Source organism: Ambystoma mexicanum, chromosome 9, assembly GCF_040938575.1.
Source record: "Ambystoma mexicanum isolate Mex_15411 chromosome 9, UKY_AmexF1_1, whole genome shotgun sequence".
Lineage (NCBI taxonomy): Eukaryota > Metazoa > Chordata > Amphibia > Caudata > Ambystomatidae > Ambystoma > Ambystoma mexicanum.
In genome coordinates this window covers 39,265,806-39,293,375 of record NC_090931.1, presented here as the reverse complement: position 1 = coordinate 39,293,375, position 27,570 = coordinate 39,265,806, and the positions used below count along the sequence as shown (strand labels likewise).

General features: G+C 50.4%; 1 protein-coding gene across 1 annotated transcript in view; it reads right to left on the bottom strand.

Annotated features, from left to right (window-relative positions):
* Window positions 1-27,570, bottom strand: part of IGSF9B (immunoglobulin superfamily member 9B) — a 1,213,970-nt gene that overhangs the window by 29,904 nt on the left and 1,156,496 nt on the right. The gene's annotated exons all lie outside the window — the stretch shown is intronic.

Genomic DNA, 27,570 nt, shown 5'->3' with positions numbered 1-27,570 from the left:
CGCCACGTGACTTATGTTCTGGGATAGTGAATGTCAACGTTTCCCCACATCTGGAATTCTCCCCGAATCTTCCGGTGTTCATGATGGTCTCCGACCAGTTAAGGATGCCTGGTCTGGACTGGTTTGCATCGAGAGTCGATGCGCTTCTTCCCCATATCCATCTTAGGCATGGGATGCCTGGGCACTGCACATGGATGCTGTTTGGTTCTCTGGCCTCGATCCTTCCTATTCACCTTTCCAACCTTACTCCCCATTCCTGGGTTCTGTTTGGATCGAGAGGGAGGGCTCTGTTGTAATCTTGATAGCTCCTCCTTGGTTTTGGACATCTTGGTTGCCTGTGGTGCTCTCAATGTCCTCTGTCCTATCTATGGCCGCTCCCCTCCATCCCTCCTGTGAGATGGGGAGGGGCCTGTCTCCACTATCCCATGAGGTTCACTGCTTGGCTCATGCATACATAGGTTGACTGAAGAGCGGCTTGTCCTCTGGACTGGCTGTTCCATCCCAAGGTCATGTAGGCCTTCGGCCCTGGCATTTTACGCTCCACAATAGACTTGGATCCCTCGTCCTGAGATCTGTTATGGTTCTTGACTGTGAAGGCTTTCAGACTTCCTTGGTTTCCCTTAGATTCCATTGAGGTTCTTTCTTCTAGCTTCCTTACGGGTTTGAATTTACAATACCTAGCATCTGTTTCCCTCTCCTTGACCTCTGACCTTGCCCTAGTGCCCACGACAATGCAGTCGGCTCCCTTGGAGCAATCAGAGGACGTTCCGTTAAGCATCTCGACCTTGAAGTGTCTCTGTGGTTGTAGTGACATCTATAGGGGTGTGAGGCGAGTTAGGGGCTTTGATCTGCACCCTCCTTTACCTTTGCTTCATCACTGAGGGATTGCTCCTCTGCTTTTCTCCTTTCCTTTGTCCTCAGTCCTCTCCTCCCTACCATGGTGATCCAGGAGAGTCAGTGTTGGTCTTCATCCTCATCCATTTAATAGTGGAAGGGCTGAGAACATCTCCCCTGATCATACTGCTGCCTGTCACCATCGAATGCATTGTTGGAAACCTTCAGTCCTCCCCACGCCAATAAAGCCTTCAAAATAGACACTATGGGCCTCATTACGAGTTTGGAGGTATTTCGCAGTAAATCCACAAAATTACAACCAAAATCTTTTACTGTTACCACCACTCATTCCAGTGGAATTACCTCCACATTAGGAGTGTTGGTAAAGCAGGGTAAATAACCCACTTTTGGAGTCTATAGATTCCAAGGAGATTTTTTTCAGATTTGTGAAAGTGGGAATTCTGATTAGTAAATCGACCAATTTTTGGCCTAAAGCAGAGGATTTAGGCCTAGAATCTTATTGCGGTAAATCCTCCATGTCAAGGTCAAAATACAGAATTCGCCAGTGCGGTAAAAGTGGCAGTAATTATGTTATAGTCAAACAAAAAATGGCGGTAACAGAAGTGCTGTCACTTTTTTACAGAGCGCCGAAGTTGCAATGAGGCTGAGCGTCCCTTTTTAGATCACGCATCTCATTGGCTTTTCTGCAGCCACAGATTCTTCTGCCAGGGCACCCTAACAGTGGAGGTTTCTGCAGCCACACATTCATCTGCCAAATGGGAGCCAGGGCCACCCCAAACGGGAATGTTTCTTCTGCCACAGTTTCCTCTGGCAGATGGGAGCCAGGGCCACCCCAAACGGGAAGGTTTCTTCTGCCACAGTTTCCTCTGGCAGATGGGAGCCAGGGTCACCCCAAACGGGAATGTTTCTTCTGCCACAGTTTCCTCTGGCAGATGGGAGCCAGGGCCACCCCAAACGGGAAGGTTTCTTCTGCCACAGTTTCCTCTGGCAGATGGGAGCCAGGGTCACCCCAAACGGGAAGGTTTCTTCTGCCACAGTTTCCTCTGGCAGATGGGAGCCAGGGTCACCCCAAACGGGAATGTTTCTTCTGCCACAGTTTCCTCTGGCAGATGGGAGCCAGGGCCACCCCAAACGGGAAGGTTTCTTCTGCCACAGTTTCCTCTGGCAGATGGGAGCCAGGGTCACCCCAAACGGGAAGGTTTCTTCTGCCACAGTTTCCTCTGGCAGATGGGAGCCAGGGTCACCCCAAACGGGAAGGTTTCTTCTGCCACAGTTTCCTCTGGCAGATGGGAGCCAGGGCCACCCCAAACGGGAAGGTTTCTTCTGCCACAGTTTCCTCTGGAAGATGGGAGCCAGGGTCACCCCAAACGGGAAGGTTTCTTCTGCCACAGTTTCCTCTGGCAGATGGGAGCCAGGGCCACCCCAAACGGGAAGGTTTCTTCTGCCACAGTTTCCTCTGCCAGATGAACGTGGAGGTTTCTGCAGCCACAGATTCCTCTGCCAGATGGGAGCCATGGCCACCCTAACCGTGGAGGTTTCTGTAGCCACAGATTCCTCTGCCAGATGGGAGCCAGGGCCACCCTAACCGTGGAGGTTTCTGCAGCCACAGATTCCTCTGCCAGATGGAAGCCAGGGCCACCCTAATCGTGGAGGTTTCTGCTCTCTGCGTCTCACCCAAGGCAGTGGGATGGGCGATATTTGCAGTGTCCATAAAGGACCCTACAGATAGTTGTGTGTGGGTTTGCCTGAACACTTGTTTGAGTTTGAGATTCCCTCGTGTAAATGTCGGATAATTTAATCATGCTTTGTTGAAAGCTCTACGCTTTGTGCTCTGCACAACGGCTGCACGCTGGCACTGCTTGTTGTTCTCTCATTAAGTCAGGACTGGGACGAGGAAGGGGGATGCAGGAGTAATGCAGAGTTTACCGGCTGTTCATCCACTCTGAGACGTATTCTTCTGCATCTCAGTCCAACAATGAACTTGTTTTCTTAGTTGGTGTTTCGTATCATGGCACTAGCACCCAGGATACTCTACAGTGGACAGGTTGAATGGGGGTCGGGGGGCGGGAATTGGCGAGGAGGTCTCACCCCATAGAAACAAATACATGGAAAAACAAAACTCAAGACTTTATGAATGCCGTACTGGCCACATTTCGAGGTTGGTTACTGAATGCATTTAACACATGAAACAAAATGGTAATGTCCATGGATCACGAGGAAGGTAATAGTCTTTTTTAAATAAGAGGTTTTTATATTCTGTTCTGAATTTCAAGTGGTTGGGTTTTAGTTCACGATTCTTGGGGGAGGGCACTCCACATCACTGCGCACACAGAGTTCATCTTCCCCCTCTCTCCTAGTAAGGACGGTTGGGGAAGGGGCCTGCCTGCACTCAGACACCTGTGTTGGACTGGGGTGGGCTCCCTATCCCCCCCACATGACAGGGTCACAAAGCTGGGCCTGTCACAATCTCAAATTCTATTTGCCATTGGACGAGTAGCAGTAAACTGTCTTCAATGCTCTCAAGATGTGGTCTTGTTTCTTCAAACCAAAGACTAGGCGGGCCACCCGGCTACACATGACTTGAAGTCTGTTATCTCTGTTTTAGGTACACCTAATAGGCTATTATTATAGGGGTATAGTTTTGAGTGGATCAGGGCTTGGAACATTTACATTTTTTGTGTCCAGTTCAGGGATAGAAACACCTTAAGTATAAAATTACAGCTCTTGACTCGCGCAGAAACGTTTTTCGAAAAGGTCAGCGATTGGTTAAATATCACTCCCAGATACTCAAGACGTGACGCAGAGCTTGGGGCTGGATTGGTGTTTTGACAGAGCCACTTAGGGGCGACTGGGATTGTGGTCTGATCACAGAAGAGAATCTAGGTTAGCTGTGAGACATTCAGGGTTGAGGCGCAGTTGGTGCTCAGACATCCAGGCTCGGACAGCTCAGAGACATTCAGGGTTGAGGCGCAGTTGGTACTCAGACATCCAGGCCCGGATAGCTGAGAGATATTCAGGGTTGAGGCGCAGTTGGTGCTCAGACATCCAGGCTCGGACAGCTCAGAGACATTCAGGGTTGAGGCGCAGTTGGTACTCAGACATCCAGGCCCGGATAGCTGAGAAATATTCAGGGTTGAGTTGCAGTTGGTGCTCAGACATCCAGGCTCAGATAGCTGAGAGATATTCAGGGTTGAGGCGCAGTTGGTGCTCAGACATCCAGGCTCGGATAGCTGAGTGACATTCAGGGTTGAGTCGCAGTTGGTACTCAGACATCCAGGCTCAGATAGCTGGGAGATATTCAAAGCTGAGGTGCAGTTGGTACCCAGACATCCAGGCTCTGATAGCTTGGAGACATTCAGGGTTGAGGCACAGTTGGTGCTCAACATCCAGGCTCAGATAGCTGAGAGACAATGCAGGGTTGAGGCACAGTTGGTACTCACACATCCAGGCTCCGATAGCTGGGAGACATTCAGGGTTGAGGCACAGTTGGTACTCAGACATCCAGGCTCGGATAGCAGTTGGTGCTCATACATTCAGGCTCGGATAACTGAGAGACATTCAGGGATGATGCGCAGTTGGTGCTCAGACATCCAGGCTCGGATAGCTGGGAGACATTCAGGGTTGAGGCGCAGTTGGTACTCAGACATCCAGGCTTGGATAGCAGTTGGTGCTCAGACATTCAGGCTCGGATAGCTGAGAGACATTCAGGGATGATGCGCAGTTGGTGCTCAGACATCCAGGCTCCGATAGCTGGGAGACATTCAGGGTTGAGGCACAGTTGGTACTCAGACATCCAGGCTCGGATAGCAGTTGGTGCTCAGACATTCAGGCTCGGATAGCTGAGAGACATTCAGGGATGATGCGCAGTTGGTGCTCAGACATCCAGGCACGGATAGCTGGGAGACATTCAGGGGTGAGGCGCAGTTCGTGCTCAAACATCCAGGCTCAGATAGCTGTGAGACATTCAGGGTTGAGGCGCAGTTGGTGCTCAGACATCCAGGCTCGGATAGCTGAGAGACATTCAGGGTTGAGGTGCAGTTGGTGCTCAGACATCCAGGCTCGGACAGCTCAGAGACATTCGGAGTTGATGCGCAGTTGGTGCTCAGACATCCAGGCTCGGACAGGTGAGAGACATTCAGGGTTGAGTCGCAGATGGTGCTCAGGCATCCAGGCTTGGACAGCTGAGAGACATTCAGGGTTGAGGCGCAGTTGGTGCTCAGACATCCAGGCTCAGACAGCTGAGAGATATTAAGGGCTGAGTCACAGTTGGTGCTCAGTATAAAGGAAGGGCTCCTGGAGGGCCGACCCTAAGGTAAACGAAACTGTGAATGAAGCACGAGAGGCAGAGAAGCCCAGACGAAAATAACTCGACCATCCTAAAGGGCACTTCCCATAAGAACATTAGACCACAAGAGGTGTACTGGGTCAAAAAGAGATTGACGAGTGATCTAGCACCAAGGTTGGTGGCTTTTCTAAAAAGAAGCTTTAGAACGTGTGAATACTGTTGGAAGTGACCGTGCCTTTGCACATACAACAGATAAAGAGAACATGTCGCAACTTTACCCTCATGGGGTTTGCAGATTGGGTCTATGGAAGAAACAATGGGTCCTGAAGAATATGACACACGAAAGACATCATTGAAACCGGTCGACCAGACATATGGATGCCACTTTACTTAGAGTGACACAAGTGGACTGATGCTCTTTTAGAAAGAATTGTGTTAGAATCAATGTTATAGATTCTGTGATTTCTTGTTGTAGATATGTTATGTTCCCCTCGCACATTAACGAGAATGGTGTGTGATGTGGATTTTCTTAAAATGTTTTAGAATTGACGATTGGGCCAACTAGGCACACCTCACGGAGGGCAATTAAATAAAATTTTCCCTGACGTAGAGTCCCACGTGACCTGCCTATTTGACCCAAAGGTGCAGGCGGAAAATAATGTATTGTAGTTTTCGCAACTGCTGGTGTTTTAATCGGGTATGGCCAAATTTTGTATGATAGTAAATTGAAAAAATTGACGAAAATAGTATTGTGTGTTTTGTGTCCCTGGAAATTAACATAGGGTGAGATTTGCCCCCTGGTGGTTCTAATGCGTAGCCGGTGCATCAGCGCTTGCTAGGGCTAGGAACACCATGCAGGGCTAGAATATTTTGACCCCGACAGGATAAGGGTTTAGGTTGCATTAATGGCATTACAAAGTAATTAGCTCAAGTGAAGCAACTTGTGCTTCAGTGCCACGGGCTCACCGGCACGCACAGAGCATTCGACGCCCTGTATCTTTTCCTTCCTGGATTCCACCGTCGCAACCTTCCTGGATACTGAACGCTACTCTGCTCCTACGGCAGTCGGCACTCCTCACACTGGAACCTGAGGATTCACGTCCTTACCTGTACAAGTCCCGATCAGTCAGGAAGAAGCTTCCAAGAAGACACAGATCAAGGACAAACAGGTGAGAAAAAGGGTAGGGTGTGACACTATGAACTAAGAGTATGTTAGTCACTACGGTGAGTAACTTATAATTATTCTTACATCCGTCCCCTTTCCTCCATACTGCACGGGCGATTACAACTGAATGTGGCCCCAGGCTGGAGAGGAGACCCTCCTTAAGGAAATAGATTCCTGAGAAACGCCTGTCCAAAAGCCACGTCAGATCTAGAACCAGCATCCAAACAGTAATGCTTGCAGAAAGCTGAGGGAGTGGCCCAAGTGGCCACCCTGCTTATGACTTGCCAAGGTACATGGCGCTGGAATGCGATGGCCGTTGCCTTGGCCCTGACTGCGTGGGCATGGATGTTCGCAGGAAGCGGCTTGTGCTGGCCCTCGTATGCTTCTTTGATGGCCGAGACCATCCAGCGGGATATGGAGGCCTTGGAGGCCTGGTCTTGCACTTCCGAAAGTGACAAACAGGGCGTCTGATTTGCTGAAGCCCTTGGTCCTGTCAAAGTAGAATTTCAGGGCACGCCTGACATCCATGCAGTGCAGAACTCTCTGTGCCTCGTCCTTTGGATTGGCAAAAAAAGTAGGGGGGACGATGTCTTCGTTCAAATGGTAAGCAGATGCCACCTTAGGCAGAAATGCTAGGTGCGCCTGCAGGACTACTTTGTCCCTGTGAAAGGTAGTATATGGTTCTGAGGCGACAAGCGCCTGGATCTCGACGACTCTTCGAGCCGAGGTGAGGCCTACCAGTAAGGCCGTCTTGATGGTGACCAGCCTGATGTCTGCGGAGGCCATTGGCTTGAACGGTTTGTGCGACAGGGCACCGAGGACTATGTTCAGGTCCCACAGGGTGTGGCCTCCTGATGGGCGGGTAGAGCCTTGCAAGCCCTGTCAAGTGTTTCTTGGCAAACAGATTGGAGGAGGAGAAGACCCCTTCCTCCGAGTTCATGTAGGCCCCGATGGCTGTGAGGTAAGTGCGGCAGGTGTCCACCTGCATGCCTGAGTGGGTGAGGTGCACCGAGAAGGAGAGAACGTCGTCCAAAGTACATGCCAGGGGGTTGATGTCCTTGGAGTCTGCCCAGTGGCAGAACCTGATCCATTTACTCTTATAATGGGCCCTGGTAGCCTTGCTCCTGGCGCCCTGTATGATCTCCATATTGGCCTGGGAGAGGCTGAGGTGCCTTAGCGTTACCTGCTCAGGAACGACGCTGTGAGGGCTAGTTTCTGTGGCGTGGGGTGATGACCCTGCCCCCCTGCTGCACCAGAAGATGTGCTGGGCCCGTCGGGAGGTGAAACAGAGGTATCTCTGAGAGGATGAGCAGCTCCGAGAACCATGGTCTGGCTGGCCACCATGGAGCTATGAGAATGATATTGAGCTGGTGAGACTCCTTGATCTTGCAAATCACTCTGTGAATCAGTGGAGTGGGTGGGAAGGTGTATGCTGTTATGCCATTCCACTGGATCCGAAATGCGTCACCCAGGGAGCCGGGGCCCTGTCCCTGCCAGGAGGCGAACTGAGGGCACTTCTTGTTGTGCCAGGCGTCAAAGAGATCCACATGGGGGGACCCCATCTGTTGAAGATCTCCTGAATAACAAGGTCATTTAGATGCCACTTGTAATTGTCTGCTCCCAACCTGCCGAGCCTGTCCGCCCCCAGGTTGAATTCCCCTGGGAGGTGGACTGCAGTGAGGGAGATGTCGTTTTCCAGGGCCCATTCCCAAATGTTAATTGCCAGTCTGCACAGTGGAGGGGATCTGGTGCCCCCCTGCTTGTTGAAATAGTACATGCTGGTCGAGTTATCTGTCTGGATGAGGACAACCTTTCCCCTGAGAAGTGAAAGGAATGCTTTGAGCGCTAGCCAGATGGCGTTCAGCTCCAACCAATTGATGTGGTATTCCTGGCCCTGTCTAGTCCAGGTGCCGTGGACCGAGAGATCATCCAGAGTGGCTCCCCAGCCCTCGAACAAGGAGTCTGTGGTGATGGTGACCTGCGGGGTGGGAGGCCGGAAGGGCTTGCCCGCCCGAAGGTTGCAATCCCTGGACACCACCATGTTAGGTCCGGGCAGAGAGACGGAGGAACGTTGATCATCTCGGATTGAGAGCCCCGCTCCTGGTTCCATGAATCCGCGAAGTGCAGCTGAATCCTCCTCATCCTGAGTCTTGTGTGTGGGACGGCTAATAGGACATTTACGCTTTGCACGCTACATTCCAAAAATAACATTAAGTTGCACTGTGTGGAGTAAAACAGAATGGGAAGGACGAGCCCAACTGAGTTGGAAGCTTGAACTGATACACATTAAGGTGAGAGAGTAAATAAAAAGAGACCCAGGAGATGCTGGTACCATCAGGCCGAAGTCACTTCTCTGCTGAGGAAGTGTGTGGAGGCCCTCTTGATGGTCGAGATCTTGTCCTCCGACCGAAATACATTCTCAGAGCACATGTCCCAGATGAGGCCCAAGAATGTCAGAGTCTGCGTGGGCTACAGCTGCGACTTCTTGAGATTGACCGAGAAGCCCAGATCGTGCAGTGTGTTCATAAGGGCATGGGAAGAGTGGTGAACCGCTTCCGGAGATGTAGCCTTGACGAGCCAGTCGTTGAGGTATGGGTAGATGTGGAAGCCCTGTGCTCTGAGGAGGCCAGCCACAGCATTCATGAGTCTGGTAAAGACCCTGGGGACCGAGTTGAGGCCAAAAGGAAGGACCTTATATTGGAAATGGTAGCCCATGATCCTGAACCGAAGGAAAGAATGATGGGGCTGCCAAATCAGGACGTTTAGGTACACGTTCTTCAGATCCACGGAGCACATCCAGTCTCCCTTGCACAATGTCTCCGCTATAAAAACTGGCGTAACCATCTTGAATTTTGTAGAGGTAAGGAGAGGTTGACGATGGAAAGGTACAGCACAACTCTCAGGCCCGCCTGGTTCTTTTTCTGAATGGCGTAAATCCTGGAGTAAAAGCCCAAGCCTCGCTGGGAGGCTGGGACTTCCTCCACGGCCTGGCTCTCTACGAGCGACTGGATCTCCATCAGGAGAGTTGCTGTCCCAACTTGAGGGAGTGGAGGGGAGGAGAGGCTGGGATGGGTAGGCAGTACCACGTGGAAACTATGGAGAGGATCCAGGGGTCCGCAAAATTCTGGCACCAGAACTGTGTATGAAGAGCAAGCCTGCCCCCCCTGGAGACACATGGACCTGGAGGGCGTGCCATGCCTTCTTTTACTCAGAGGCTGTTGCAGAGGAGGGGGACTGGAAAAAGCCCTTACTCCCCCCTCCTTTTTGTTCTTTGCGCCGATTTGGAATCGGCGAGCTTCCGAGCTGCCTGGACCTGCGTTGCTGGAAGCTGTGGAACCCTCTGTACGTGCGTCCCTTGTCGGAGCGCTGCTGTGACTGGGTGTATGATTTGGGCATGGTCTTTATCAAGATGGATAAAGACTTGACCGTTTGTGAGCTGTTTTTCTTCTTTTTCAGCTCCTCAGACGTGGTGGAGTGGAAGAGTCCCACCCCCCCCTTGAAGGGCAGGTCTAATATGCGTTCCTGGACATCCGGGTTGAATTTCGTTGCACAGAGCCAGGCTGTCCTTCTCATGTCCTTGGCGATACAGATGGCGCGGCCAGAGGTGTCACTATGGGCCACAGTGGATTCCATGAGGTCCTGCGCCACCAGCTTGGCCTCAGCCAATCCAGCCTTGAAACGCAATTGGCTTTGCGTAGGGAGTTCCGGGAGGAAGTCCGCAATTTCCTGCCATAACCTCTGGTTAGCGGCAGCCAGCATGGCATCAGCGTTGGCCTGATGAAGATGCAAGGACGCGTTGGAATACAGCTTCTTTCCGTAAGCCTCCAAGATGATCTCCTCCTTGCATAGCAGCGTCGCTGAGGACGACTGAGGCTTGGAGTATAGTGATGCCGCAGCGATCACTGAGGAGTGTGGCTGAGGATGGGCCGATAGCAAGAGTGTGTCCCCCTCCAACTGCCAGTACTTGGTTTCCAGGCGTCGATTGACCGGCTGGGCCGAGTGGGGCTTGAAACAACCCTTTTTCGCCAGGGAGACTACATCGGTCTGCAGTGGAATTCCCGTTTTGGCAGAGGGACGTTGCGTGAGGACTTCTGCAAGGACCCTGAACTGGAGACTTTCCAGCCCTTTAAGATGAGTAGCAATTCCTTTGAGATGGATGGGGATGCAGATTTTAATGAAACATCAATAATTCAGATGACACAAATAGTTTGGCAAAAAGATTGTCTATTTTAATGTAAGTAAGTAAAACAGGGAGTACAACGAACATCAACAATTGCTTGATACTCAACTCTCCACTCATTTAAGAAAAAACAAATTTTTTATAGACCAAATGTGTCACTACTGACGTGTAGACCTGTGTCATTACCAACGTCATCCTATGTGGCAAACTTCTAAAACCTATCGGGAAACGGGATTGGCTCTAAGTGAACTACTAAGTATAGGTGTAATATCTGTATAGAGTAACAGAGAGAAATAATTGGATAGTCAACAACAGGTGGGACAACTAAGCCCACTATGAACATCACTAAATGTACAACGTCCCATTGGTTACACAATTATAGGACCCCCAACTACGTGGTCCTCTACAATTGGCTGGCTACTAACCCCTGTCAATAACTTTCCACCTACGTGAGCAGCATGCAGACTGAACAACCAGGTGCGGGTGAGCTTGTCTCGATACCAGCTTCCCACCAATTAAAAGGACACTCAATCATCACCTCAATGTTTCAGTGTCAATTAGTGTCTGAAGTTGGCCTTGAGTTTGTACTGTTCGCTGGGATTTTTTAAGGAGTATGGGTACTGTTTGGCTTCCGTGCGTAGGTGTGATCTCCTCATGCATACAACTTTCTTCCATCACGTGACTGGACACCATGAATTGAGCCTTACTCGTGTATTTAACTATATTTTCCAATAGTCCTCTGACGTCTTTCTTTATACTTGACCTTCTTCAACAGGAGCTTCTGTTCTTTCACGTTAATTGTATCTAATGTCATCCAATTTTAGTTCTGATAAGGCCATGGCTCTTTGGCTCATCTAACTCCTTAGCTGAAATATATTATGTTTAATTCAATTGCTTTCGTAACTGGGACACTGAATTTGAGGCCTTCCTCAGTGTTCAAGACTGCTAGATACATAGTGGAACCTTCATTCTTTATTCAATCCATACGTATCTATGAGATGTATATGTTGGCGCTTTCTGCGATCTATTTACTATAAGCATTTGGCTAGCTTCATGATTGCTTTGCTGCTTGCGTTACATTGCATCTGTACACGTTTAAACTAACTAAATATCTTCATCACGTTTGTGGCATAAGTTTCTTCATCTTGATCCCAAAATGTCACTTATCCTTAGTAGTATTTAATTTTTCATAAATCGTCTGCCTCTCAGGTCTAATTTTCTTCTATCTATGGAATCAATTCATTTTCTTATGACGTCACCATTCACCCTGGTCATTTAGTTTTTTTGTTTCATCAGGAATCGCATTCAAATGACCATCATATTGTCTTGGATGTAGGTATGGTTTCCTTAATGGATACTTTAGTTCCCATATTCTCCTAGGTATAGGCATTCTTATGAGTACTGCAAGGAGTCGTTGCTCTTCTTCTTGCCTTCTGATTGGTGTATTATATGTCACATACTTTGGTTCATACTTCTCAGGTAGTGTAGGCGGGGTAGGTGGAGTGGGGGTACTTGGCCCCTCCTCTACAAATCCTTCAGCTGGTTGCTCGACCTCGGCTTGAGGTAGGCCCAGGTACTCCACTAGCCTGCAAGACGTTCGTGGAAGGCCTTGGCTGATGAGGGTGTGTCAGGGTCCTCCTCCACATCCATATCCTGTGGGTCAGGAGGATCCTGCGTCGGTGGAGGAGTAGCAGGAGCCGGCGGCTGGGGTACAGGGAACGGAGCCAGAGGCTGCGCAGGAGGCTGGTATGGAACCACCTGAGGAATCGGCTGGGGGGCCAGAGGCAGAGGCTGCGCCGGCGGAGGAGCCTGAGGTGCTGGAAGCATTGGAGGGAGCACGTCCCTGATGGCATCCCTGAGGATAACCCCCATCCGAGGGGACTTCATGAGCCTGAGGAACCTCTCAAAGAACCTGTCTTCACAGGCCGGAGGAGTGGTAGGGGATATAGACTGGGTAGCAGGAGGCTTCTGGAGCCGCTGCATACCCTGCCCATACGGATGCAGCGGGAACCTGCCCTGCACAAATGAAGGATAGGCTGTAGGCCACGTACTCAGTTGAGGCCAGTCCCACCATGACACTCGTTCCTCGCCGAACTCGTGGAATGGCGCCTGACAGGTGCTGATGTCTGGCATGGTGGCCATTTTGTCGAGCTGCCTGCCACGTGTTGCTCGGCCGCTGGACCCAGCCTCCTCCGAGACTCTTGAGTGTGGATCATGAGGCCTACCCTGCTCCTTGGGCCTAGACTCGGGAGGTGTGACACCCTCGACCCGGGGGTCGATAGAGATGCGTTTAGGCATCCCTTCGGACGTATTGCCGGTAGTAGGGCATAGCCCCTCTGACATAATGCTGGTACAAGGGCGGAGCCCCTCGGATGAAGATCCGGTACAAGAACCTTCCGGTCCCTCAGTCACCGGGAGGATCCAAGAATCCCTTGGCCTGTAGGCCGGTAGCTGAAGCAGTCTCGGTGCGCGTGCTGGTACAAGAACCTGAGTGGTCCCTCCTGCGCAGGTGAGTCCTGGGAAAGGAGCCTCCCTTGCGGGGTACGATGGAAAAGTCCTTGAGGTCCTCTGAAGGCGACTTCTGGAAGAGCTCCCTCCACCTGGCTAGTCTGTTCTTCAGAGACCTCGATGACAGGGCGTTGCACGCTGTACAAGCTTGCCAACCGTGGTCTGGGCCAAGGCAACGTAGGCAGAGGGCATGGGGGTCTGAAGTTGGGAAGAGCTTGTTGCAGGATGGCCATCTGCTGAACCCTGTGGAAGTCGACATGCACCGGGAAGGAGCATGACGCCTGAGGACCGAGTACCTGAATGATAAAAAGACAAAAGAGAAGAAGTAACCGCGCGTGGAATTATATGGCCGAAGCCACACCCAGGAGCGCTGGTGAATTCGGCCTGTTCCCGTCGACATGGAAAAGGGGACTGAGATGTGGCGCCGGAGAGCATAGTCAGGGCAGCGCATACTCCCAGGGCCGCACCCCTGCCGCCTCTAAATTCAAAGAGAAAGAAGATTTTTCCTGGTGAAAAAGGTTCCATCTCCCGTCCCTTGGAAGGGACGCCCATGCAGTATGGAAGAAAGGGGACAGGACCTAAGAGTACACTAAAGTTCCCGGCGAGTCAAGATAAAGTCGAAGGCTGAGCCTGGAACATTAACATACCTTTCTCGCATAGGCTGATAGTAATGGTTCTTGAGTGAGGTCGGGACTTTGGCTAGGAGTCATTGACCTCCAAGAATCTTGCAGGATAGTAAACAATGTGCCTACAAGGTGCAACATTTTTCTACTTTTCTTTTCGAATGGGGCTAGAAAGAATGACTGTAGCCCGAGATGGAGTAGTAACCGTCTGCCGAGAGAATGCTATATGTTGCTCGCGTACGCTCCTACTATTGTTTCCTAAGAGTTTCTCGGGATAAGCAATTTCAACACACTCCAGAACGGAACCAGAATGGAATCCCTGGTCGCCATATGTCCTTGCAGGATCTTACTGGCTCCTGCCTAAGAATTTCTAACAATTTTGATTGTATTTGAGATCCTTCTTGGGGCCAGAGGAACAGAGATCCTGTCTAGAGGTGGAAGGGCTTTTCCAATTAAACGATTGTGATACAAAAAGAAACCTCCCTTAAAAGTGATAGCCCAGGCTGTCCGGGGGAGACAATGGGTTACATTTAGGAGTGTAAAAGTAGTCCTGTTTTAATGATGACTGTGAGGATTGGGTGAGAAGGACATCTGGTTAAAGTTAAAGATGTCTATCTGCTGCATTCTAGCACCTACTTCCTTGAGAATGAGCTGGGCTGTTATTCAAAGAGCATCCGCAAACAGATATTCATAACTGTATGACGGACCGATTCGCCAACCAGTTTTGGCACCTCATATGTTCAATCTTCCTTTTGCGAGCAGTCATGGTCATGCCAACACTCCACCCGTCTCAGCCACCTCCTTAAAGACCGAAAACAAGTTGAATACAATCCCCGGTACCTGCAGCCAGTTTCTTACCTGCCCTTTGACAGGTTATATGTACCCCAGCACAGAGCCGAAGCGTTGCACTCCCATGAAAACATACACAAACATTAGGGGCAGGGAGGGGCAATGAGAGGGGAAGAAACTATGACCAATTGGTGTTGTTCTATCCCTGGGTATGGAGGGGGAAAGCATGCTAAGCGGACCCAATTTAACCCCTCTGGTCTTCTCTTTGCCGTGTGCACAGATGTTATTCAGCATGATGGAGGTCACGTGTGGTTTCAGTGAGCACCGCATCATGTCGGAAATGATTGGCAGGTAGCAGAGCAGTGGCGTGTCCAGACTCTTTTCTCTGGGGTGACCCATGTGGGGCACATACGTATGCAGGGTTGGCATGATGTACGAGCACACACACACACACACACACACATAATGATCATAGTTTAGGATCAAGGGATGGCACCTGTGGTGACCAATCAGATTCCAGTGATAGCATGTGCCACCCCATGCCACTGTGGCCGAGGGTGTGATCTTGTGGGTGGATGGCAGGGCTGTACCGCATCTGCTCTTGGAGCTTGCACTCCCCCCCAGGTGGAGAGAAGGTCTGTCTGGGTACTGCTGGTGTAGTTACAGGTGGTTCTTTGCAGGGTGCAGTCTTTCTACACTTACCCCTGGTGTGGGGGCTTAGTTTCAATACATGTTTTGATTTGCTTTTTGAGGGTTCCTTTCTCTGGTTGACTGATCACCCTCCTTCAGTGAGGACGAGGACACGCAGGACTGTGAGTAATCAAGATACGTATTTGAAGCCATTTCTGCATTCTGTTGTATGCCAAATCACATTTACGCTTTGCACGCTACATTCCAAAAATAACATTAAATTGCACTGTGTGGAGTAAAACAGAATGGGAAGGACAAGGCCAACTGAGTTGGAAGCTTGAACTGATACACGTTAAGGTGAGAGAGTAAATAAAAAGTAGTCCCTGACCGTTCTCCACTCTACCACGTTATCACAATCAGAATTGTAGAGTGCGTACACTCTATGAAGAGGCGAAGTGCTGACAATACCTCCCGCTTCTGCCAGCAGTTAAGGGCAGGCTGCCAAGCCATTAGGTTACTTCTTTCCCCAACTGTAAATTCCATCTGCCTACTAACAAATTATTCAACCAGAGGTTCCTGGGTTTAAATGGAACACGCAATGCACTCATTAATATGTTATTGGGATTTGTATCATGCACAGCTCCTATGTTCAAGGTCTCCAGGCGCTGTCGTGGATCTGAAAGCAAAGCAAGGGGGAGAAAGTGCTTAAGAGGTTAGAGGGAACCGACAAGGTGTTGTGTCCAACTGTTGGTGCAGGTTGAACCAGGAGCAACTAGTATCTGTGTGGGCAAGTTCTCTAGGTGGTTTGTTGTCTTTCCTCAGAGTCTATGTTTCCAGGCGGGGACCTGAGAGGTCAGGGGTCTGTACATTGTGTGTGGGTTTTAGCAGGTGATCAGAGAGATGTGATGGGCCGTGGCATTAGTTCTAGCTGTATTTTGTGTCGGTGAGGTGGTGAGCGCGTGTTCAGGGAGCTATTTGAGAAGTGAGGTTGTTAGTCGTTTGGAATTTTTTGGACAGATCTGCCCGAGTAGATTTTGTTGGTGTGGTTTAGATTTTCTTGTTCATTTGTTTCTGGTCAGATCTTCACTCCATGTTTGAATCCCACATTCCCTGGCAGAGGCGTCTCGGGAGGAAGACAGGTCAGTTTCACGTTCATGAGATCATGGAAACATCCACTTACTTTGTATTGAATCTTGTGTGATCTCCAGGATATACAAGCCTGTTGGCTTGTGAGTTGGAGGACTTACTCTTCTCTGCACAGTGGTCTCTCTGTTTTGAGTTTGACTAATGCAGCACTGTTCAATAAAGATTTCCCTGGTAGTGATCGGACCCAAAATAATACAGCATTGGATTTAATTGTCGATTATGGTGCTTGTGTGCCTTGGATCCATTGCCTGGAATGGACCATCATGACTGCAGAAGGCTCCTCCTCAATTTCCCCCAGGGCCCTCTAGACAGGTAAGACGCATTCTGTCTATTTGGGCAACTCACTGGAGGGAACGTCTGGGGGTTCAGGGAGCCCCCTGGTTCTCTAGGGAGTGAGCTGTCAATAAAACCTAAATCAAGATGTGCCTATCTGTTTTGTCTGTTCTGCCTTTTGTTAAACCTTATCCTGATCTGCTGTGATAGAGCGCTCTTGAAAACCCACCAAAGATGTAATTGAAGTAAACCCCAATAGCTGCCCTCTCCAGTCTCCTGCAACCGAGAATGTAAGCTGGTCTTTCAGATCTTTTAAGTGGAGAAGTTACACCTTATGGTGCAGTCCTGATAGCTGCCCAGTACCTCAAATCACTCTTACTCTATCCCGACTAAATGACCCACTCAGTGATACATACTGGTAAGACAAGCATGATTGCTCTTATTAACTGCGATTGGATAGCTCCTTTCTTCCCACTGTGGCTCACCATTGCTGTAGCATGGGCCAGGGATCACGCTATCTGCAATTTGCTCTCACCAAATAATACCAGATACCTCCAGATACCAGATACCTCCAATGCTCCGGCTCCTACTCTCTGCTTATCAAACGCTTCTCTAAGCAGAGATTAGGTGGCTGTTGCCTTTTTTCGGATTGCTTCCTCCCCTGGAACAGCCTCCCCCTTTCCCTCTATCTTGAGCCGGATCTCCTCAAGTTCTAAAAGCACCTCAAGACTTTCCTCTTCTCTTCCTCCTTCGCTCTCTCTCTCTCTCCTGTGCTAAACCCCACAGTCGCTGTGATTGGTGGCCTTGGCCCCTTATGTGTCCTCCTGGGTCCTTGCCTTCTGTCCAATCACCCGCAGCATGCACCCTCCCCCCGGCACTTGCCTTCGGGCCCCACTGGCATGTGCAAGTGGGCACTGCCTGGCCTTACCGGTTTCCTTTGCAACTGACTCTCTGGCACTTCCCCCCTCTGTGGAACCTCTTGCACTTCCCCCCTTTGCCTTCTCTCTCTCTCTGCATTGGCACGCTCCAAATGGTTGCAAGGCCTAGAGGACTGTTTTTGTATTTTATTCATCGCTATGACCATATTCCATTGTCTTACTGTTCCCTTGACTTTGCCCTGTGGGCGCTTTGAAACACACATTCTTGATGTATAAGCACCTTACAAATGCACAATAAATTAAAAAATAAATAAATCTGTTCCACCTGCCTGGCACCTAACATTGGTCAGAAGACTCTGCCTTCCACACACTGGCTCTGAAGATCTGTTTTAGAACATCCGAATGGACTGTTCCAGCATCCAAATGCCTATCCTATGAATATTGTTTGTTCGTTGCAGCCATGTTCTCTGGATGTGTAGAAGGCTACCCTTGTAGAAAGGCAGACACTCTCACAGTGGTGAAAAGGTTACTCATCAAATCATTCCGCACGTTGGTCTCCCAGGTACAATAGAGAGTGAACCCACTTTACTGTCCAGGTCATTAGAGATATCTTCAAAGTTCTGATTCATTTACACTTGGCCCATAGTCCACACTCCAGTGGTGATGCTGAATAGTGAAATGGTGATATCAAGATGAGACTGTCGAAAATGTGTCAACAGACTGGACACAAATGGCCTAGAGATGTGGCCCTTGTTTTGCTTAATATTGAGCCAATGTCACCCAGACACAATGGTTGTCACCACATGAAATCCTTCCAGAGTGACCCATGCATACAGGCGCATATTTACCGATAATGCCTCCGGCTCCTGCTGGCTTGAAAGAACAGGCTTCAAAGCCAATTAGTTTACTTTATTTGCACAGCTGCAAACAGTATCTACCTGCTATGTAGTCTGCCATAGTGAACTGGGTTTGAATGGAACACACAACGCAATAATTAATATGTTCATTTCAGTTTGATGAGATCATCAAAACGTCTACTTCTTTTGTATTAAATCCTGTGAAAATGACAAGGATAAACATTGCTGTTGAGTTGTTGGGGGCAGGGTGCATGTCAGCTGCTTTTTCTGTACAGCGGTCGCTGCTTCTTTTGGGTTTGTCCACCGCAGTGCTGTGGAATATTTACCTGGACCTTACTTGAACCAAAATGATTCAGCATTTGATTTACACATGAACTGAATTACTGCACACATCTGTCAGTCAGCTCTGAAGTGCAACACACATTTCCATTATCACGCTGTATGCCAGCTCATCTGCTTCTGCTGCAATGCAAGAAAAGTATCCCCTGGCAAGGGCTGCATACCTTGCATCAAAGCCCTCAGGTTTTCAGTGAACTCTACAGCCCAACTGCCACAGCCCCTGGGCTTCTTCTGAAACCATCAGTGTGTATCACGAGTAACTGGCCTCGGGCAGGCCTCCATCAGTGTGTATCACGAGTAACTGGCCTCAGGCACGGCTCCATCAGTGTGTATCACGAGTAACTGGCCCCAGGGAGGGCTCCATCAGAGTGTATCACGAGCAACTGGCCTCAGGCACGGCTCCATCAGTGTGTATCACGAGTAACAGGCCTCAGGCAGGGCTCCATCAGTGTGTATCACAAGTAACTGGCCTCAGGCAGGGCTCCATCAGTGTGTATCACGAGTAACTGGCCTAAGGCACGGCTCCATCAGTGTGTATCACAAGTAACAGGCCTCAGGCAAGGCTCCATCAGTGTGTATCACGAGTAACTGGCCTCAGGCAGGGCTCCATCAGTGTGTATCACGAGTAACTGGCCCCAGGGAGGGCTCCATCAGAGTGTATCACGAGCAACTGGCCTCAGGCACGGCTCCATCAGTGTGTATCACGAGTAACTGGCCTCAGGCACGGCTCCATCAGTGTGTATCACGAGTAACTGGCCTAAGGCACGGCTCCATCAGTGTGTATCACGAGTAACTGGCCTCAGGCACGGCTCCATCAGTGTGTATCACGAGTAACTGGCCTAAGGCACGGCTCCATCAGTGTGTATCACAAGTAACAGGCCTCAGGCAGGGCTCCATCAGTGTGTATCACAAGTAACTGGCCTCAGGCAGGGCTCCATCAGTGTGTATCACGAGTAACTGGCCTAAGGCACGGCTCCATCAGTGTGTATCACAAGTAACAGGCCTCAGGCAGGGCTCCATCAGTGTGTATCACGAGTAACTGGCCTCAGGCAGGGCTCCATCAGTGTGTATCACAAGTAACTGGCCTCAGGCAGGGCTCCATCAGTGTGTATCACAAGTAACAGGCCTCAGGCAAGGCTCCATCAGTGTGTATCACGAGTAACTGGCCTCAGGCACGGCTCCATCAGTGTGTATCACGAGTAACTGGCCCCAGGGAGGGCTCCATCAGAGTGTATCACGAGCAACTGGCCTCAGGCACGGCTCCATCAGTGTGTATCACGAGTAACTGGCCTCAGGCACGGCTCCATCAGTGTGTATCACGAGTAACTGGCCTAAGGCACGGCTCCATCAGTGTGTATCACGAGTAACTGGCCTCAGGCACGGCTCCATCAGTGTGTATCACGAGTAACTGGCCTAAGGCACGGCTCCATCAGTGTGTATCACGAGTAACAGGCCTCAGGCAGGGCTCCATCAGTGTGTATCACAAGTAACTGGCCTCAGGCAGGGCTCCATCAGTGTGTATCACGAGTAACTGGCCTAAGGCACGGCTCCATCAGTGTGTATCGCAAGTAACAGGCCTCAGGCAGGGCTCCATCAGTGTGTATCACGAGTAACTGGCCTCAGGCAGGGCTCCATCAGTGCGTATCACGAGTAACTGGCCTCAGGCACGGCTCCATCAGTGTGTATCACGAGTAACTGGCCTCAGGCAGGGCTCCATCAGTGCGTATCACAAGTAACTGGCCTCAGGCAGGGCTGAAGGGCCTGTGCCCATCTTAGTCCATCCATGTACCTGTTGATCTTAAATGTGCAAGGAATGAGACGACACACAACTCCAAAATCTCCTCTTTTTTAATTACATTTTTATTTATACCAAAATACAAAATATTTCTGAAGCAGTCATGTTCCAAGAGGAGCGGTACAAGGCAGCCACATGTGCCAAGGCTGCCAATGGTCCAGCTTGCTGAGACACATGCGGCTGCTGGCACGGCCACCCTTCCTGCACACTGTGTGGATGTGTACTGTGACTGGTGAGGAGGTGGTCAGGATGCCATAGACCTGTAGATACCAGCAGGGAAGCCTCTTGACCAAGCACCTGGAGCTGAGGCAGCACTAGAAATGTATTGGCAAAGTATCTGGTCCCAGGAACAGCTCTAGCCTCGGAGGGAAGAGCGGGCTTTATTGCTTATGGCCTCCAGAATCTACGAGGTAGGGGGACATTTCAGGCTAGCTCTCCATGATGGGGGAGAAGAGGCTCCACTTTGGGGTTGGGGAAGGATAGCAGACGGTGGGTGGTCTGCAGCACCTAGGTACAAGACAGTCAGAGTGCTAAAGCGCTGGTAAGGAAAGGAAACGGTCTCATATCTCCAAGAATGGTTTAGGAGGCAAAGTCCAAACGTCGCATCAGCAACTATGCAGCCAGGAGGTCTACTGGGATCTCGCCTGCCACACGAAGACTCTATGCATGGCAGTGTGCACTGGGAGCAAGAAGGCGGCGCCTGATCTGCTCGTAGCCTTTAGATCCCGGATTGCGGACCTCATGTGCTTCAGAGAGCAGCATTGCTGTGTCTCTCTCACCATGTGGGTTATTCGTGTCTGCAATTTTGAAACAAAATTTACATCCAGGGCCAATATTAAAAGATGGGAATGGACTGTTGAGCCGAAGGGGAAACCGTGTTTGCCCTGAATTTAGAAAGCTAGGAAGGATGAAGGGCTGAGTCGGAGCCCTGTGACTGCAGGCGGCACACTAATCCATGAGGCGGGCACTGCAGTAAGAAATAAAATAGAAAGGCCGCACAGACGGATCTGGGGAATATCCAGCTAGAGGGAACAAGGGCACTGCAGGCTAGTCTAAAGGTACCATGGGGACAGAGTTCCGAATCCTGACAGGTGGCGGTACAGGACTCCCTCAGCTCCATAGCGATGGGCCCCCACTTTGAAGAGGCAGAATGGGGAGTAGGGTCTTTGCCCCGAAGGGAGCGTAGGCCCGTTGATATACATGGGGTGGGAAATCACCCAGTGCATTAGGGAAGAGATAAAAGGGTTATTTGATTAGAAAAGCTGGGGAGATATTAACCATTGGGAGGATAACACAATAACAGGCCGCACACTCAAAGAATGGGCAAGACCCAGTGATCGCGGTGGAGGGAACAATCAAAGGTGCCTTGATCAAGACAGCCAATGCAGAAGGTTGTGATGGGAAAGGGGGATGGGAAAGGGTCCTTGAAAGAGCAGTGAGAAAGGGTTCCTTGAAGAAAGGGACAGAGAGTCTGGGCCTGTGAGCAGCACTGATCTTCGCCAGGTCTTGGGATGGACTTTCCTTCCGCACTGGCCTATACCAGACCCGAACTGGACCAATGTGAACCTGTGCTGTTGCACTGCCCTTCCTCGGGACTTGGACTGGGCTTTCCTTCTGTACTGTCCCATAACCGGACCGGAAATGGACCAATGTGAACCTGTGCTGCTGCACTGCCCTTCCTCAGGACTTGGACTGGGCTTTCCTTCTGTGCTGGCCCATAACCGGACCTGAAATGGACCAATGTGAACCAAGTCCTGAGGAAGGGCTGTTGCACTGCCCTTCCTCAGGACTTGGACTGGGCTTTCCTTCTATGCTGGCCCATAACCGCACCTGAAATGGACCAATGTGAACCTGTGCTGCTGCCCTGCCCTTCCCTTCTTCAGGACTTGGACAAGACACGTCTTGCTGGGCTGGGCTTCCGCAGGTCTGCTGTGGGCCAACTTCGTTTAAACCTTCACTGGATCAGATCTGCTCATTGCTCCCTGGAAACCTTTAGTGCGTACGTCAATCAGTCAACTCCTGCCCAGAAATGTGCAGTGGACTGGAGCCGCTGCAATGCACTGCCTAAGACAGAGGAAGGCATGCTGCCATTCCAGAATGCACTTCAGAGGACAGCAGAGCATCTCACTGCATCCTGCGCCATGATAACTCGTGCTAGCGTCTATCCAGACCCGTATGCAAAAAAGATCTGTCACTCTTCACTGCTCATTGAAACCAGTGCTCGCTGCGCTAAGCTACAGCATCCTTCTGATGTCTGCACTGATCACTGGAATTTAACAGAGACCTGATTCTGACACAGCCTAACTGTACCACAAACCCTTCTCCACGAGTCGACCCCCGGCTAAACACCCCCCAAAATCACATACCCCTTCCTTTATAAGAAGCCTGCGTCTTCTCAACTGGACTGGGCCATGCTTGCACTTGACCCCCAGCTGAACTGCACTTAAGAACCCATGTACTAAACCTCACTAGGCTGAACTGCACTTTAGAACAACCTGTATTACACCTCTCGAGAATACTTGGCTCTGCCTAGCCTGACTGCAACATGCACTAGGCCCCACCCCGCTGCAGTACTCGTAGGTAAAATGGAAATCAGACTCTGACGCCACTTTCCAGTACCATTGTCACAGGAAACCTGCACTGGGCCTGCAAACTGCACCACAAGAGAACAATCTGCCCCTTTATAAAGCATCCACACTCTTCTGCTGTGCCACTCACCCCGCACATCAAAACCTTGCCCGTAGGCCCAGACAGTGCCACCTCTCCAACACCCCTTCCTGCTGCACTGTACTGCACCTCAAAGATACTCCCAACCATTATCTGTTCTCCATGCCTTCCTTCCCCTTACAACCAGTCGTCCTCCCAAACCCCACCGACGGAAACATGCACTGCAACCTACCGACCTGCACACTGCCACATCAGACATCTTGTCTTTACCCTCTGCCACTTTGTAAATTTGTCCTAAAACCTATGCTGAGTTCTACCACCATGTGCTGCAGCTCCCTTCCCCCACTCCCACCCACCCACTACACAACTTACACAGCATACCAACCATCGCAGACCCCCTTCCCCGATCCCACCCAAATAGTTTACACAGCATACCAACTATCGCAGATCCCCTTCCCCCACTCCCACGCACCACATAGCTTACACAGCATACCAACCATCGCAGACCCCCTTCCCCAACTACCACCCACCCACCCACCCCATAGCTTACACAGCATACCAACTATCGCAGATCCCCTTCCCCCACTCCCACCCACCACATAGCTTACACAGCATACCAACCATCGCAGACCGCCTTCCCCCACTACCACCCACCCCATAGCTTACACAGCATACCAGCCATCGCAGACCCCCTTCCCTCACTCCCACCCACCACATAGCTTACACAGCATACCAACCATTGCAGACCCCCTTCCCCCACTCCCACCCACCCCATAGCTTACACAGCATACCAACCATCGCAGACCACTTTCCCCCATGACCACCCACCCACCACATAGCTTACACAGCATACAAACCGTAGCAAACCCACTTGCCCCCACTCCCACCCACCACATAGCTTACACAGCATACCAACCATCGCAGACCCCATTCCCCCACCCACCACATAGCTTTCAAAGTGGCATAACACATACCTGATGCACTGGATCCTCTCAACACACAACTACATAATCCTTGACTGAACCACACTATGTTGCATGACACATCTCCAGAAAACAGACCTAAACGCCACTGTTCTTCTGCAATGTATCAAAAACAGGACCACTCCTAAGGCCCACCTGTGCTGAATTACAAAGAGCAACTGCACCCAACCCTCATGCACTGCATCACAAAGAGTAACTTCAACCAACACTCTCCTACACCGCATCACAAAGAGCAACAGCAACAAACCCCCTCCTGCACTGTAACACATACAGCAACAGAAACCAACTACCCTACTGCGATGCATCACAAAGAGCAACTGCACCAAACACCTCTCCTACACCGCATCACAAAGAGCAACTGATCCCAACCCCCCTGCACTTCATCAAAGAGCCACTGAAGGCAACCCCCTCCTACACTGCATCCCAAAGAGCAACTGAAACCAACCCTCCTGCATTGCATCACAAAGAGCAAGTACAACCAACCCCTCCTGCACTGCATTCTAAAGAGCAACTGAACCCAACCCTCCTGCACTTCATCAAAGAGCCACTGAAGCCAACCCCCTCCTGCACTGCATTCAAAAGAGCAATCGAACCCAACCCTCCTGCACTGCACCACAAAGAGCAACTGCAACCAACCCCCATCCTGCACTGCATCACAAAGAGCAACTGCAACCAACCCCCATCCTGCACTGCATAACAAAGAGCAAGTACAAACAACCCTTCCTGCATGGCATTCAAATCAAAAGTGCAACTGAACCTAACCCTCCTGCATTGCACCACAAAGAGCAACTGAACCCAACCACCTTCTACACTGCATCCCAAGGTGCAACTGTACCCTAACCTCCTGCACTGCATCACAAAGAGCAAGTACAACCAACCCCCATCCTGCACTGCATCACAAAGAGCAAGTACAACCAACCCCTCCTGCACTGCATTCAAAAGAGCAACTGAACCCAACCCCTCTGCCCTGCATCACAAAGAGCAACTGAACCCCAACCCCCCCTGCACTGCATCAAAGATCCACTGAAAAGAACCCCCCTCATGCACTGCACCACAAAGAGCAACTGCAACCAACCTCCATCCTGCACTGCATCCCAAAGAGTAAGTACAACCAACCCCTCCTGCACTGCATTCAAAAGAGCATCTGAACCCAGCCCTCCTGCACTGCATCCCAAAGAGCAACTGCAACCAACCCCCATCCTGCACTGCATCACAAAGAGTAAGTACAACAACCCCTCCTGCACTGCATTCAAAAGAGCAACTGAACCCAACCCCCCTGTGCTGCATCACAAAGAGCAACTGAACCCCAACCCCCCGGCACTCCATCAAAGAGCCACTGAAAAGAACCCCCCTCCTGCACTGCACCACAAAGAGCAACTGCAACCAACCTCCATCCTGCACGGCATCACAAAGAGTAAGTACAACCAACCCTTCCTGCACTGCATTCAAAAGAGCAACTGAACCCAACCCTCCTGCACTGCATCCCAAAGAGCAACTGCAACCAACCCCCATCCTGCACTGCATCACAAAGAGCAAGTCCAACAACCCCTCCTGCACTGCATTCAAAAGAGCAACTGAACCCAATCATCCTGCACTGCATCAAAGAGCAAGTACAACCAATCCCCACCTTCACCTAATTAGAAACGTGATGTAATCCGTTTTGCAGGCAAAAGTACATCTAGGGGGACTGAGGTTCCAGCCCGCAGGGTAGGGTTAAAAGGGTCACTTTCAGACCAACTAAGTATAACATATACATCTCCAAATACTGGGGGAGGAGGAGGGTGAAGCACTGACGCCCAAAAGGATAAAGGGGGCATTAACTCCCTCCCACGGGGACCCTTCTTTGTGGGCTTTTCCCTTCAGGCTGCTCTCAGGCCAGGATCTAAGAAAGGGAGAGGGGGTCCTGCACAAGAGTTCACTGGGTAGAATCTGGTGCCTTTTGCACCATATTGGTGTCCATCACAATGTCACCAGCAAATGAAGCGAGAGTGGGGGCAATTACTTCACTGAATTTCTTATAGCAAATGGCAAAAAAGGTTCCAAACTGAGACAATAGTGTGGCAATGCAGTCGAAGGGTGATACAGGGAGTTGTGACAACTGTCAAACCATCTGCCCACCCAATGGTCTTGCAGGAAGTCATCAAGTTTAGAACAAGTGTGTATGTACATGCTCTGAAGCGGAAGTCAGATTGCATGACCCTGTTTCAAGAACCCTAAATACATAAATGTGTGGCCATTGGCTGTGCAGCCTGCGGTGGGGGCACAGGCGGATGCCTGTGGGGGATTGAGAGCTAGCCCACCTGCCCTAGACAGGCCTTCCCTAGCTGGTATGTACAGGCTATGGCAAGAGGCGGAGGCTGGAAGCGATTCAGGAGACCGCAAGAGATCTCGGAAGGAACCACAATGGGGGCGCGTTAAGGCACTGCTACAGCACCATCGCATTCCTACGGGTCATCTCTAGACCTTAAACAGAAACACTAAATTACATTTTCAAAGATATACACTTTTTCTGAATGAGATAGAAGAGTATTACAAAATCCCGGTGGCAGACACACAATTTCACTGATTGCAAAATCTTCCCGCATTCCAACCAGAAGCACAGCTGTGTGCACTATATAGCCCACCGCGGCCACAAGACCACCCTGCATGGGTTACTAGCCCAATCTGTGGACAGAATAAACCCGAACCAAATAAATCAATTGTGTATATTACTTGAGACACCTCCAGAGAAAACCATTTAGAACAAACTAGGAGAGGTTAGCTAGACTTTTAGCACTATGGGAGGAATACCACTGTACCCATATGTTACTACAAGGTAGTCCCCTCAGTGAATACTACGATACAGGCCACATACGCTCAAAGCTTTCGGCATGCAAGAAAAGTCTGTGCGTGCTCAGCCTGGAGTGGAACAGAAGCTTCCTGCCACACCAGTTCCACGAGGATGCGTGTCTGGCTACAGTGGTGATGCATTGGTATGGCCTACATGCCCATGTTGAAGCAGCAATGCTGCTCCTGGGGGCAGCCGCCTTGCATATCTAGCTACCACGAGACTGCAGATAACCTGTGCAGCAGGAAGATATGCAGAAATAGTGGCACCCGCTCAATACAAACTCACTTGTATTTGTGGTAGGGTGATCAGACATCCTGATTTTGCTGGGACTGTCCTGGTGCCCCGAGAGTTTTTTTTTGTTTTAAAACCCCATCCCAGAATATGAGTGAAGAGTGGCTACCATCTCGCATTTTTCCAAGAAACTGATATACAAATCCCGAAATGGGGCCCAGCGCCGCTCTCTCTGCTTCCTTTTTACGCCCCATTTCCTCCCCCTTCCTGTCCGGCCGCTCTCCAGAGTGCTGTGTCTGCAAAACACCCCCATACTTTGCGTCGAACAGGCCACGACATAGATGTAGGACTACAGTTTTAGTGGAGTCCTATTTCTGTTTTAGTCTATCTTTTGTGTTTATGCCCATAAAACTGTAGTTCTGGTTGTATGTCTATAAGCCATCTCGGTTTTTTATTTTGGAAATCTGGTCACCCTAATATGTGGGTGCCAGGGCAAGGCAGCAAATGCCGCCCCCATACACATACACATGTTTGCA